This window comes from Micropterus salmoides, unplaced genomic scaffold (assembly GCF_014851395.1).
Source record: "Micropterus salmoides isolate LMB-PRFRI ecotype aquatic unplaced genomic scaffold, ASM1485139v1 Ms_hic_scaffold_2, whole genome shotgun sequence".
Classification (NCBI taxonomy): Eukaryota; Metazoa; Chordata; class Actinopteri; order Centrarchiformes; family Centrarchidae; genus Micropterus; species Micropterus salmoides.
Window position 1 is genome coordinate 18,618,443 of NW_024041150.1, and position 15,984 is coordinate 18,634,426.

The window sequence follows — 15,984 nt, forward strand, 5'->3', positions numbered from 1 at the left end:
CTCATTAGCTTAAAAGGACTAGTTTACCTCACTAATTAGCTTTACTAACCTCAGCTCCTCCAGTCACCTCCGTCCTTTCTTTTCCAAAACCACTTTTTCAGACTGAAAACTGAAAAATAATTGAATCAGTCTGTACATGACTGAGCTGCAGGCTACATCAGTTTGTACCTGATGTTCTCAACATTGGACAAGTAGGCAGTAATAAAATACAGCTTCCAGTTATTTTCTATAAATTGAGCTAATGTTAAGTTGCAAAGCAGCTGCTGTAGAAGCTTTCCTGCTCAGCTGCAGTCTGAAGGGGAGGGGAGATGTTAGCTAACTTAGCGCTAACCGGCATCACTTTTCCAGCAGGTGGGAAACGGCAGACTTTTCTTGGTCTTGAGAAGCTGACACACTGTAACAGACACTGTACATTTACTGCCAGAATATTTTCCTCCGCTCGCGTTCACCGTCACTTTCTGCCGCTCGGACAATCAAACATTTGCTACGCACCTCCTGATTCAGAGTTACGCTGCTCTTATAACACAATCTGTCACGTATGTTCTGCATAGAACGAGGAGAGGAAGCGAGTAGAGCATTGAGTGCTGCCGTGCGCGCACAGTGTGCGAGTGAAAACATTTGTAGCGCGTAGTTTAATGATCATGAGAAATTTTAGTGGTGGCAGTCATGACCGCATATTGAGGAAACACTGAACAGTATCCTTTTAGAGTTGTGCCCAGCCCCTCCCTGCTACTATAGTTGACACTGTTCGACCTCCAGACTGACCTTTGTTCCTCCATGTTGTGGTTTCAGGAGGTGGGAGGTGTCATGTTGGCCTGCTGAAACAGACGGTCTACATTACCCATAATCACCAGGTAAGGCTTTGTTTTAGCTTACAGTATACATTGTTTCTTCTCCTCTGATTTCACCTTGCTTAGTCTGTTCCTATCCACACACACACACACACACACACACACACACACAAGCTCCATTGTACAGTAGGTAGTTTTGACAGGTAAAGCAACAGAGTGAAGTGTGTCAACAGATAGTGAGTAAAACAGAAAGTTCATTATGCACACACATTCATTAGTTTGAGAATCTAGGTAGGACGGTTGCAAATCATGGGTGTGAGTTGACCACTGCTCCTTCTTACAATTGCTCATACTTATGAAAAGTCAACAGTTCCTTATATGAATAGTGTAAGCGTGTGTGTGTGATTGAGGTGTGTACTTTAGGCCCTCTGAGTCAAATATCAAACTTTCAATTGTTTGCTCTTCGAAGCCACAGCGTACAGTTGCAGTAGTTGCAGGCCTACATTTTAAGAGTAAGTCTGTACCAATATATTAATCCAGGTTTACTTTTTCAAATAGATATGTTTTGGACATCATACGCACTATTAAAGTGACACTTTTCAAACAAAGTTTGCATTTACTGTGATACCACTGATTTCACATGACCATTCTGTTTGTACTAATCCTCCCTGCAGTATTCATAACTGCACTGCTGACCAAATAGTTCACCAAATTGATTAAAGCTGTTTTTACTGAAGCATAGCACTGCTAATGAAGCTCGGCTAACTCTGTGATAGTCACGGGAAAGCTTTTAATGTGAAGCAACAGCTGTGTATGTTCAGTTTGCATCAACAACAACGTGATGCAGCTCCAAAATGGATGAAAAGTGAGATTAGTAAAAAGTAAAATATCTGAAAGTACCAAAAAGCCATCACGGCATGGCTAAGGCAGAGCAACCCTAATAGTGTATACTAAAGTTTTAGCATTTAGCACCAAAGCCAATTATCTACCAAACAGAGACACATGGGATGATGTTTGTGTCCACGCTTTCACCTTTTAAGAAAAAAAATTGACCAGTTATACAATTTTCTGAACAAAATTATGAATTCTTTTAAGATCCATCTGAGCTATATAAGCTCCTCTAAGTGGAATTTACTTCTTCAATATGTGTAACTTTGGGCTAGTGAGTATATTAAGCAGGAGTGGAGCACTTAGCTTATCATAGAGCTACAGTCGGGATTAGGTTGTTTGAGAAACTAGTGGGAAAGCCGGCTCCCTATCGGCTCCACTCTCCTTGAATAAGGAGCCTAATTATCAGCTAGCTTCATGGCTGCTATATGTGGGTGTGCTAAGCCAGTCTGTCTGTCTCGCTGTGACTGTATGTGACTATGTGCGTGGAGGTGATGATTATCGTGTCTGTCGGCCTCTCAGTGTACCCAAAAGGCTGACTCACGGTATGCCACATGTTCACACACATGCACACACACAGTCCCACACACAATCCTACATATCAGAGGCTGAGAAGTACCATCTGTACCAGGGACACAGTCTCCTACGACTGCAGAGCACACTCACTCGCTCACATGCATACTTTCTTTCTTCTGCTGTTGCTGTGTATGGACCTCATCAGTATTACGTGCTGTTTATTTTTTAAACGTGCGTGCGCGTGTGTGCGCGTGTCGCTGGTATGACAGGAATTTTGGGGCTCGTACCCCTGGGTGGGCGGCTAAATATATATATATATTTGGAGTGTGAGAACTAAGTCGTCCTTGTCCCCGATGTCTTTAATTACACACACAAGGTCCCCACCGTACACACGCCTGTCTCCCTTCCACACACATGAAATACAGGATTGCTACAATGCATAAGAGCTGTAAGAACTTAAACACACAGTGCCTCACAAGTTTCTTTTCTCTTTATTGTCCCTTCCTGCCACACACACATTTGGGACCCCCGGGACAGACTGTAATGCCTTGGCTTCCCTTGTTGTGGGAGAGGAAGAATATTCTCAGACTGTTGTTATATACAGTACATCTATAAGAGAAACAGCTGGAGGAAGTTGAAGGTGTGTGTATGTGTGTGTGCGTGTGCGTGCGTGCGTGCGTGCGTGCGCGGTACACTAGAGTCCCACCCATGCCCACATCAATCAGCCATCCTTTTCCTGTTCACCACACTCTTTACAGTACAGTCACACATTGACACACACAAAGAGGAGAGTAAAGTCGCACACTTGAGACACTCTCAACTCACCTAATGGAAGATTTGCTAATAATATAAATCACGGGGAGCAATATGAGAAGATAATATAACTTCAGATGAAAGCAAAACTACAATAGAAAACATAGCTTCATACACAAGCATGAAGCACGAGCATCACATTTGCATAGTCCAGTCAGTAAGTCTATTTTTGTGCAGGAGAGGCCAGTGCAGAAATTGAATGGACACCATGAGAAGCAGATAATATATAGCCTATATACAGAATGCACTAGTTTACAGCTCCGATAGCTAATTAAGGACTGCAGCAATTCAGGGTGTAACAGCTTCCAGATGTTGTTATAAAAAGTCTTTTCAGCTGACTTGGTGTATTATAATATACATACTAATTATAACATTAGGGTGCAGGTTTATGGAATATGTAATTACATCATCTGGAATTTAATTGCCAGGGTTTTTTGGGGGGAGGGGCAACTTCAGTCCATTTGCAGACAAATTTACTACGTACCAAATTTACTCCTGATTTTTGCTCTTACTTTTTTTTTGCTCTACCCACTTTTGCAGACACACTAGAAGCTGCAAATGCTTCCATCATGGCCAGCACACTTTAAAAAAAAAAAAAAAATTACAGTTAATCTCTCTGTACAGTACTGAATGAACTATATGTCCCACGAGACTGCTAATTTTTCCACACAGGCTTTAACGGACGAAAACAAAACATCCATATAGCAGCACACGGCCTCCCAGTGCGCTGCGTCCCCCTTCTTTCTCAGCACAAAACACATTATTGAACAATTCATTGTCACTTGACAATAGACTCTACATCCACCCTGGTGGTACATACCACACATGCCATGCACTTACTTCATTGGGAGTTTGAATCTAGTGCACCAGCCCACATCCCTTGTCACTCTTCGCTGCATACTAACAAAAGTAGAAATGCCTTCAGTTATGTCAAAACATACTGTGAGTAACCTAAGAACAGACAGTGAAAGTTTATTTGTACTGAGGCAGAGAGAGGTTTCATAATTTTCTGAATGTATTGTTTATGCTGCTGTTTTTAGAATCCTTATGGCCATAAATAAACTACATGTTTGTGTACCTATTTGTCATCGTCTCAGCATCATCCGTGACACACTCCCATCCTCCCTGAGGCAGCTAATTTTGCCTCGTGTTGTCTTGCTGCCTTGCTGATGCAGTGCTTTCTAATATAACCTCAACGTGTGTGTGTGTGTGTGTGTGTGTGTGTGTGTGTGTGTGTGGGACGCATACTGTTGGTTGTACCAATGCGGCTCTTTGGCATTATTACAGAGTACAGGATGGTTACTTTGGCGAGGAAAAGCTGGAACAAATGTTTCCGGGCTTAGAGAGACCCATTTGTGTTTTTCAAAGCCTTGTTTACCTCACACAGGGCGTTAGTTGGCTGCCTCTGAGCACACAGCATATAATTCTTATACTTCTGTGCGCACAGGCATGTGATGTAAGATGTTAATGTCACCTACTGGACAAGAATAAGAAATGTATAAGCCTCATAACTCAGACTTTATTTATATCCATCTATCCATCTCACATTAGTTTTAGCTTTATCTTACACTGTCGAATAGACGAATGTGCACTGTATACACGCTATTACATCCTACAGTTGATAGGAGATATACATACTGTCTATAACATTTCACAGTGGGTTGAATATTTTATCATAAAAAATTATTTATAGAGTGTCAGTTTTTCAGCAACTGTACTGAACAATGCAAAACAGGGAGTATCTGAGCATAGGTGTAAGTCTGCATGCAGAATAAATACCTCTCTTTAATAAGGCACCTTTATAAATGGTTGTAAATAAGCTTTATTTATGGTTAAGACATTTACTACTACTTTGTATATCAACTAATTTTGAAAGCAACTTTTGGGTGGCCGTGCAGGTTGTGAAAAGTCGTGAGAACAGCTAACAGCTTATTAAGCAATTATTAATGGATTACTTTGCAACTTAATAACTGTTATTACAAATAATAAATGATCAGCAAAAGGGATTTTTTCGCAACTTGCAATCCAAATTTTTTTTTTTTTAAATGGCCTTTAACTGATCTTTAAATAATTTGCAAATACTTTAAATATTTGTTATAAAGCCATTAGTTACCGCTTATAAACCCTTTATTAAAAAAATAAATAAACGTGCATGTTTAGAGCAGTGTAAACATACTTGTATGTATCTTACAGTGTGTGTGCCTTATTCATCATTGCAAAGATGAAGTCTACAGTCTAGGTTATAACCCATTCATAAGTGTATTTTAGAATATTTAGGTCCATGTAAGGGCTTTACATGCTATTTATAGTCCGCTAAACCTAACCATAACACTGTGTCTGTCTTCCTGTTATAATATGGCGTCACGGGGTTGATACTCTTCCTCATCCAAAAATAGTCGGTCACACGGAACTATGCTGTGACGCTGTTCACAGAGTCCAGCAGTCGGTCACGAGTCTGCCTAAAAAAAAAACCTCTGGAGTTAAAATTAATAAAACCCGTCCAGGAGGGGGCTGGAGCAGCAGCTCCGGTACCGGTAGTCGGACTCGGTGCCAGTTTTTGCTGTCAGGGAATTCCGGGGTGACGTCACGTGTACGCGCGCGCCTCTGTGTGAGCACGCGTAGTCTGTCCATGTCTGTCCCTTTAAAACAGAGCTCAGCGCAATACGATCCTGCCCGGCTGTCTGTGTGTGAGTGTGTGTGTATAGCTGAGGAGAAAAGGAGCTCGACGCGGAGAGATACGGAGAGCCGAGCGAGCGGGGCTGTCGCAGCACGGCGAAGGCAGCCATCAAACGGAATAATAACCAGAATACAGAGAAGAACAGACCTATCGCGGACATCACAGAGGCGCCCTCCGGTCGGTCAGGCGGCTCAAGTTTCGTGCTTGTGTCGAGAGGACGCGACAGAGACGGGATTACTGGGCTGCTCTCCGCTCAGCCGGCTGGTCGGGAATTTCTCTGCAGACTCGGCGCTTCAAACTTGCGGAATAAAAGGCTACTGTGGACCTCAGGGAACCGGATATTTCTATTTGGAAATTATTTTATTTCTGGAGCGTCCATTTGAAAGTGACCTACTTAAATGAACGGTGAGTGCTGTGTGACCTGGGAGCATTTAAAAGCCCAGTCGACTATGTTTTGGTTTGTAAGCAGGCAAAGTTACTGCTCGTGAAAAAAAGTAACGTTAAGTTTTAACCCAAGTCAGTATGTCGAGTTATGTCTTCATTAACCTTATTATATGTTGTACCAGGTCGTTTTGTTGTTGATTGAAATACGATCTGTTGCGATTCAGGACAGCAGGGAGTGAATTATTGTAATTTATTAAAGCAGGGCGCTTGCTCGTGTGATCGATGAGGTGGGGGAATTTCGCTGTGTTATTTCTCAAACCCAGGTGAATCCCACGCGTTTGTCTGTTCGGCGAATTGTTTTCCTCATCCACGGTTGATCATCTTTACCGAACATGTTTAATCATACAGGGCACGTGGATGAGAGTAGTTTCTGTAAATTGGCTTTGATGTGAATGTGGGGTTTATGGGCTTTTTTTGTCAAATGCCCCAACCCCCCCTCCCCAAAGTTTTGTCCCAGGGAAAGCTATGTGAGGGTATGTATATTTCAGTGTAGGACTCAGTTTGGCTAAATGGCTGATAATAACTGGTAAGAGTAGCCTACAAAGTATTCGTCCTAATACATCCAATCATTAAATAGTGAAAAAATAACTCATCCTTATATTGCCTTGGGACACCCCGGGTCCTAGTTTAGTCATTGTTGCCCCTGAACACTCATGATCATCCCATGGCTTGAAAATTGAAGGAGAGCTAGAGGACAAGGAGAGAAATTGCCTGTGTAAGGAGATCTCACGCCATTGTGTTAGTGTGTGTAGGAGTGGGGGGTGGGCAGGATCACTGAGGTCGGCAGCCGTATAAAGTGAATGGATAGCTGCCACCCCCCATCACCCTCCAGTCAATCCTTACGCACACAAAGAGCCGGATTGAAAGGAAGTGATTTGCATCAGCTCTCATTTTGGGGAGGGGGGAGGGGGCGGTGTTTTGGTGCTGTCCTTAGGGTCTGGTTTCAGTGCACTGAAGTATGACCACATAGTATTGTTTGGTCAACGTGATCTGTTATCCAATTATCACCTTTTAGAGGGACCACTCGTCCAAAATTGAAAACTGAATTGACCTTGTGACTTTCAAATACCTTTGGCGCTCTTACCTTGCTCCACGCAAGCTATGACGTCAATAAAACCAACGGGAGTAAGCTGGGTGTAGTTATGTCTACAGTCCACGCACCTTAACACACCCAGCTGGCGCCTGTGTCTTTTTTGGCCCGTGCGTTTTGGGCAGTTTTCACCCATATTGCGCACAGCGATGAGTAACAAATACCAAAACAGTGGAGGTTAAACAAGGACGATGTCGAGTAGTTTGGGGGCGTGGCGATGTCTTATTGGAATCAATCCATAGTTGTTGATATGGTGGTTGTTATTGCCTCTCCTCCCACAGAGGTTAAACGTTAGTCACTTTTTCTTTTTGCAGTTGATGGGGAATTTGTGGCTGGATTGTCACTTTATGACCCGCAATAAACGAGCCCAGATCAGGAAGAACGGGAGTGTGCTGGCATGGGGTCGCCAAGAAAACAAAAAAAGAAAAGCCTTTGAAGGTCCACTTCCGATCAATCAGATCGATTGGCATGGAAACCAGTGGCGCGGGTTGTCTCTGCGTTTGATGTCGGAGGTTGTAAAAAGCTGGAGCTCCGAATCGCTCCGCACACACACACAGACTTTTGGCTGTCTGTGTGCTGCCTCAGCTCTTCCCCGCCCCCGTTTTGTCCCGTGATCTCAATTGGAGCGCGCCCGCGTGTGTGTGTGTGAGTGAGTGAATGAACAATCGCCGCCCATTTTACTATGAGTGATGACGAACATGGGGGAATATTGAAATGTTACACACGCGTGCCAGGAGGAAGAGGGAGACAGAGATGACGGTGGAAATAAGGCTGCTAACTCAACAATAGCGATTGAGTCACACAACTTGAGTAATCAGAAGAGGAGTGTGTGTGTAAGTGTGTGTCAGGACTCCCACCCTCACCCCACAACTCAGTAGCTGTGACCAGGATGTTACAGGCTGGTAAAAGCAAATTAAGGATTACTTTGATCTAATTAAGATTTTCCTTTATGTGTGGGCTGGCATGGGAAATGGGTCAGTAGGCCTGCTTAAAGTGCTTACACATCTATTTCGACAGTTGACCGGAATGAAACCAGCTGTGTGTGTGTGTGTGTGTGTGTGTTGGCCATGTGACAGTCAATCAGATTCTGGGGGGTTCTCCTGCATCATTCTCCTGATTCAGAAAACAAATAAAACCGTGTTTGTGTGTGTTTGTTTCAAAGGGAAGCGGGTGGGGAAATGGTCGGAGGTCATGATGAAACGCCAGTTTTGTATGACACCACGCTGTTGCAGCCTTTCCAGTAAAGGGTGTCGTTTCTCCTCTAGAGAGCAACACAAAACGAGAGAGTGGGAATAAGGAAGGTGTGAGACAACATCTGTCACTCTGAAGATTTCTCAAACACTCCCCACACAACCCAAGAGGTCAGGCGTGAAAACACAAGGTCTCCTACATTTTAGCTGGCACAGTATTTGGAAAGAAGTTGAGGAATTCCCTGTCACATCATGTCAGCAGAAACACTGAACATCCAAAGGGACACTATCATAGCTATTGCATGTTTATTGACATTAAGTACAGTATTTTTATAGTGCATTCAAATTTATTGCAGTATAACTGGCTGTAGGGTTTATGGCTGCAGGATGAAGAGTTTAGAGTTTGGTGGGGGGCAAAGGGGGGCAAAAACTCAGTCAACCAAGTGTGGAATTCCACCATGCAGTGTGAGAGTGCCTGCTGTGGATCCTGGTCTCTCAGAGTAGGGACCAGGCACCAACAAACAGGAAGCTCCTGACTTCAGTAGGGTCTGGCATATTTACAGGGTCATTGTCTGGCATTTTAGCTCTATTAGGTATGAAAGGCAAAATAGTGAAAAGAGCAAATATAACAGGCACGCTGTAGAATATAATGTGATTAAGGTTTAATGATCTTGAGGGAAAATTTGGTCAATGCCGCAGAAATAATAAGGTTCAAATGAGTTTAAATCACAAATGAAGCCAAAAAAAGCAAAAAAATATTTCAAACTAAAGGAGGGTATGCGCATGAAATGCTTTTAGGTTTGAAACATGGAAAAGCAGCATGGACTACATTAATCACTAACATGTATGGATGAATACATCATCGTTAATATTACATATTTCTTTTTAGTTCCTATGGCCCAGCAGGACCCTGCTATACTGCCAGCCAACCATGAGGCTTAGACTTCCCTGATGTAAATATTGGTGATACACGCAGCTGTTGTCTCGCTCCGGTTTCTGTTAATGCTGTATTTTGGACCTGAGAACGGTAAGGATGAACGGATCAGTATAATTCAGTCCAGAAGTTGAGTAGTGAACTTACTGAGAGCTTTTATAGGAGTGGGCAGCCACAAGCCGAGCAAATAGGCTAACGTAAGCCATGGCAGCATTTCGAACATGGAATCAACAACGATACTACAGAAAAAGACACTGTCTGGAGATTAAATCCGTACTGCGTGAATAGAGCTGTGTTAGAGAGTAACAGTAACAGTTTACCTCCTATTTGCCTGTTCAGCAGAGTGAGAGAAAAAGGCGAAAGTTTTCCCTCTGAGTTCAGTTCCTCTCTGTTATCTCTGGCTCTTTGCCACCGCCGATGATGCCACGACAGATGACTCACACACAAAGTTACACATGGTTAGTGACACCTTGGAACATATTTTCATCCTTTTGTTTTCTATATCTATATGTATGTGTGTGTGTATATATATATATGTATATATATATATATATATATATATATATATATTACTTTTGATATATATAGATATATATATATCTATATATATATCTATATATATGATATAGAAAACAAAAGGATGAAAATATGTTCCAAGGTGTCACTAACCATGTGTAACTTTGTGTGTGAGTCATCTGTCGTGGCATCATCGGCGGTGGCAAAGAGCCAGAGATAACAGAGAGGAACTGAACTCAGAGGGAAAAATTTCGCCTTTTTCTCTCACTCTGCTGAACAGGCAAATAGGAGGTAAACTGTTACTGTTACTCTCTAACACAGCTCTTTTATATATATATATCTCATCCCACTTACTGTTACTACTTTTACCCACCAAATAAAAACAGCCAGCGAGTTGACCTGTGTGCATCATGGGAGATTTATATATTTTTTAAAAAAGCGTCAAAGATAAACGACACTGGTATTTGAGGAATATGTAAACAGACCTTGGATTCTCTGGACTAGATGAACAAACAGTGGCGTCATAACAAAGGCGGTCAGCCTGCGTCACATTTGTTTTGATAAAGTCAAAATCTGTGCGTAATTACACCCACTGTAAGAACAACGCTGCACTGACCATCTGCAGGCGTCCTGTTAGTAACTCTGATGCATATAGCACATGTTTTTTTTTATTTGTTATTCACTCACACACAGACTGCTGGGTGGATGAGACATGGTGTTATGAGTCCAGGGGAGGAAGGCGATGGTGCGTGAGGTCAGCCTGCCCTGTGCCTCAGTAAACATGTTGATCACTAAAGACCTCTCTGTCTGTCTCTGCCTCTCTAGCGTCGTTTAATAACTGTTAGTGAGGACGCCGCTACTTCCCTTGGTAACTGTTGCTAAGGGAGCAGAGTTTTGTCTTGTTTAGTGAATTTCTGAGGTAGTTTGTGTGTGTGTGTGTGTGTGTGTGTCTGTGTGTTAATCCTGGATGTGGAACAGAATCACCAGGAGAGACACAGAGCAGTACGAGGGAGGGGGGATTTTGCCGTTGTGATTTTTTTTTCCTGTAAAAAGAGGCAGCGTGGTGTTCTGTCTTGTCCTGGGCTTTTCTCAGATTTGTTATTGAACACAAACACCCGGAGAAGCAGAAAGAAAAGTTTGGGGGCTTTTGAGGTCGCCCAAGTGTGGAAAGCGAGAGTGACGGTGATCGAGCCGTTGTCAGTTGTCACTGAGACGCCCACATGCTCTCAGATTTCCGGTTTGTCGGGACTTACACGCTGTTTTTCCTTTTCGCCAGGTGTTGAGTCATTCTTTTCTTTTCTCTTTTTTGTTTCTATCTCACACGCACACACCTCGAGCTAGACGGTGTTATGTCTGCCGAGAAATCCAGACTGATGTTTCTGATGTAGTAATGCGGAGTTTCTGTGAAAGTTAAGCAGGGTGCACAAGTGACTGGGAGAAGTCATTCACACACACTCGCACACTCATTCTACGTCATATGTTTATCATTCACTTTTACCAGAAGCTAAAAAAAGGGGTGGCAAACAAAGCTTTTCACATAACACCCAGGGTCAGAGCCAAGTGAGCAGCTTTTCAAAGTCATGTTTTTGCCGACGAGGCTTGTGTGAGTCATGAGTTGGACACACGTGCTCTTCACACAAGACGGCCGTGTGTCTGAGGTGTATTTTAGGAGCCGTGACTTAAACCAGTCAGGTTTTTGAATTGACATTTCACATCTGCAGAGACGTCATATTAGTCACATAACGATCACTGTCATCTACTTTTAACAGTCAAAATGCTTTTAACAGACTAAAACACACACATCTTTTCAGACAGGAAGCCCCAGCTTTCAAACCCCTCCCCAAGGCCTCTCTCTTACACACACACACACACACACACACACACACTCTTCAGGGAGGCCTACTTCCTGTGGTTGTGACGACTGCTTCCTTTCCCCTCCGAGCTCTGTTCCCCTTCTCTTTAACTTAACACGCACGTGCATCTGCTCTGTGTGTGTGTGTGTGTGTGTGTGTGTGTGTGTGTGAGAGGAAGACAGAAGCACCACACTAACCCAGTTGTGTGTTGTCAATCACAGGCCCAGATGTAAGGCTGGTAAGTCAGGAGACAAAAGGGGCCTCAAGATTTCCACCAGCCCCCCACCCCCTTTTTCCACAAACAGATAAAAATGTAGGCCAACTGTTTATCGTCACCAAGCATCCGGAAATCAACGTTCTCATCTCTTAAATGATACGCAGCCAAAGCGGATCTTTTAGAATACAAATAAAATTGACGGTGAAAAAAGGCGGCGAGAAGCTGACCACCAACAGCCAAAAAGAAACCACCAACTTCACTCTGCTGTTTCACAATCTACTGAATGTTGAAATAACAAGCGTTGTCAACCCGGCAGAGGTCCCCCCTGTGCTTTAAGGCCCCTCTCTGATATTGCCCCAATATAGAGCAGATGTGAGGGAGTGCGCATGTAAGCCAGGAGGAGACAACGTTAGAGAGCTTTCATCTGGCTTGTTATGGCTGGCTGGCGTGCCGCAGAGCGTGGAAGGCCTAGGTGTAACTGGGGGAAGGGTGAGGTCAGCGCTCTGTCCCCCGGATGAAGGGCTGCGTTGTTGGGATGGACGCTAGCAGGAGACGTCTGTCCATCACAGGGGTCAGATGCTTCAGTATTTGTGTGCTGTGTGTCCTCTGCTGACCCACACCGTCTTATGTGTGCTGACTGGAACAGTATCTTCTGATTGTCTGTGTGTGTGTGTGTGTGTGTGTGTGTGTGTGTGTTAGGATGTGGACATGATGAAGTTAGCCCGCATCACCGTTTTGGAACGGCATGCACTGACGTTTGCACACACGCAATCAAATAAACGTGTACACACGGGCGCACACACACACACAGGCAGCCTGGCAACGAGGTGGGGGAGGACGGATGCAGGGGCTGGCTGTTCCTCTGTTGGTTGTGTGTTTGTGAGAGAGAGAAAGAATAGTGTTTCCTTCAGAACACGATCTCTATCTGGGACTGGTTATGTAATGGCCAAATGGAGTAGAGAGGGCGAGAGAGGACAGAACAAGACATAGAGACAGGAGGGAGACCGGGTCGTGCACGGCCTTTCCGTCATCCCCTGCCAGAAAGTTGTTGCTGCGGGACTTTTTCTCTCGCTCTATTTTCTGTTATCTACCACTTCTCCCTGCCTTATCTGGCCATTTCTTATCAGACAGACTCTCTACAGTGACTTCACTAGGACAGTAACACTCTCCAGCTTCCTGCCATTAGTTTTCAGTGGTCTCGTCCTCTGTGGTGGTTCACACGGTCACTCCCGCGCTCTCAGTGTAAGCTGTCTTCTTACTCATCTACATCTTGCTCTTTCCCCAGGCAATATTGATTAACACTACCATGGTGCCAGTCAAATCTCCAGCTCAACAAATCATTCATCTTGTATTAAATGCAATGCTACTTAAGCAAGCGGAAAAACTCCTTGCAGGAAGGTTCAGGTTTTTCAAGAGGTAGAAAGGAGTCAAATTTTTATACTGCCATAGATACATTTTGCAGTGTTATGCCCGTTACTGCCTCTCCCTGTCTCCCTCCGCTCTATTTTCCTCTCATGGCCTCAGTGTGGTTGTCTGGCTGGGGACCAGAGCAGGCCAGTGGTTGGCAGGGAAGGGTGATGGTGAATAAATAAAGCTCATGGTAGTGACCAAGTAAGCTTCCCTATGCACAGCCACAAGCTCGTGGCTTGGGTTCGTCTGTCACGTGGGATTATGGTAGATTTATTTATTTTGTGTGTGTGTGTATGTGTGTGTTTCTTTGTTAGCTGCCACAGAGGACTCAACAGAGCTCCTTTAGTTTCTTCCCAGCTTTTTACTTGGTGTGGTTGATGACGGTTGACACCGCTCTGTCTCGTTGCCAAAGTTTCCTGCTTGGCCCCGCCTCCCAGCTGATTATTGAGTTATTGTCCCAGCAACACCAGCTAACTACGATGACGAGGGTGTTGACAGGAACAGCTCTTTGATGTCTGGTGTCGATTGGGGGGGGATTTCACTTGAATGAGTTGTGCCGTTGGGGAATTTTTGATGTAACAGGGTAATAAGAGATACATATATCAGCTGCGTATACTCTCACTGAGGCACTAGCAAGACTGTAGCAAAGGTCCTTAAATTACTTTGACTTAAACTTGAGTCACTTACTCTATGTACTCGGCTGTATAGAGCAACGCAACCGCTTGTTGTGGTTAAATTGAAGCAAAGTGAAAGCAAAAAGCAATCGCACTTGCAGAGTGAGTGTTTTATCAATCAAACTTTTGTCACTCAAACTCAACAGATAACAGATAAACGAGTGATCAACAGATTGATCAACGTGTTCGTAGAATTTGCCCCCTCATTTCTCATGAACTTACGGTTTGGTAGTTTGATTCTTCTATTGGCCATGAACCCCTCCCTCCCCTCTGCAGCTCATCATCACATCCTGTTTGTGAATCTAAACACACACACACACACACACACACACAATCAACCCATGCGTTGCGCTTCATAGGAAGCAGAAATGACATCATGAAGTCCGAGAAATTCCCGCTGCTGTCACATCTGTGCAGGCACCGAAACACGCCCCCGGTCACCTGACTGTAAGGGGTGTTCCACGAGGGCGGAGCTTGCGGGGAGCGGTTTTGGGTAAGCCCTAGTCCACGCCGCTGAGTCATCAGGGGTTCCCCCGAAAAATTTAATGCGTAATGCTAGCACACAAGCACACACACACTCGCGCTGTTGGCTCCATACACAAACAGTGCTGAACTGCTGGTGTAACCACATTTCATCACTTTGGTATCATTTGATAGAACCTGAGCTGGTATGTAACTCTGTCTGTGTACACTATCTGGTTTCAGGGTACTGAGTTTCTCACACTGTGCTGGTAGAGTGGCTGGGAGCAATGTGATCGCCAGCATAGCAACTGGAAGAGACGACCGTTTGGTCACAACAGAGATAAACACACACCCTCTATAAAAGTGGTAATTGCAACCTCGCCACTGTGTCCCTGTTTGCACTCACCAGTCACAACGGGGTGTCTTGCTAGATTTTTCATTATGTGTCTCGTTTTTTTTTTTTTATTTAAAACTCCCACCTAGGCCCGCTCTCCTTCCCTCTCCTTTATCTCCATAATGTTTTATTATTTTACTATGTTTCCCCAGCGCTGCTCTTGCTCATGCGATAGTTGACTTAGCCGGCCCAGCTCTTCCTGTTAGAGGCAGACTAGCCTTGTTTGTGTTTCTGCTCGCCTGTTGAGCCGCACACAGTCACTCTCACCATTGTGTCTGCCTGCGAAGAGGAAAAAAAGAGTGAGCGAGCAAGAGCCCCCCTCGCTCCCATTGTGCCTGGCCTCTCCTGACGATTTACCCTTTCACCTCCGAGCAACCTTCAAGTTTTCAGTACTGCGGTGAAACCAGGCATCTCCATAGAAGTCAGGAAACCAGGAGGGGTGAGGGTAGTGACGATTCACTGTCTAGAAAGTGAGAAAAGCGAGGCAGCAGAGGTTGTTGTTGGTTCCCACTGAAAGCAAAGACCATCGTCAGCCTTGAATTAGATCTTTAGGTTTATGACAGTTGTGATCAGAACTCTGAGTATCGTGTTTAGTGTGGTTTCATGTTGTTTCTATGACAGCTTGACATGAATGCTTTTGTCTGCTCTGTCTTTCAGGTTTGACGGGGACCCCAGGGAGATGATTGGCAGCCGAAGCTGAGAGTTAACACATCTGTGAATCAATAACTTGGTGCTACTCTAAAAGGTACGCTCGGCATGAGTGTGTGCTTGTCTGAAAGCATGCTGTGTGCAGTCTTGACAGTTAACGCCAGCCTATCTTCACAGAGCAGCAGAGCCTGGTGGATGGTGATCCCCATGAGGCGGAAGGGGAGAGATAGATAGAGAGGCCGGCGTGTGTGTGTGTGTGTGTGTGTGTGTGTGTATCACTAAATAGCACCCCTCCTGACAAGCTAAAAGTGTACAACATTTGAAATATCCCCTACTGAGCTTTAAATAGAGAGAGAATGATCCAGAACTGGTGGGAGGAAGAAAGGAAGAGAAGAGGAACTGGTGGGAGGAAGGACTGCGTATGACCAGAGCTAATTTAGGAAAACTGGTGGAAGAGTGCTTTGCTG

General features: G+C 44.3%; 1 protein-coding gene across 1 annotated transcript in view; it reads left to right on the forward strand.

Annotated features, from left to right (window-relative positions):
* The window catches only part of kdm6ba (lysine (K)-specific demethylase 6B, a), a 100,095-nt gene that overhangs the window by 70,480 nt on the left and 13,631 nt on the right, over positions 1 to 15,984 (forward strand). The window contains 2 exon segments of the mRNA XM_038730483.1: positions 793 to 854; positions 15,527 to 15,614. The gene's annotated coding sequence lies outside the window, so the exon portion shown is untranslated.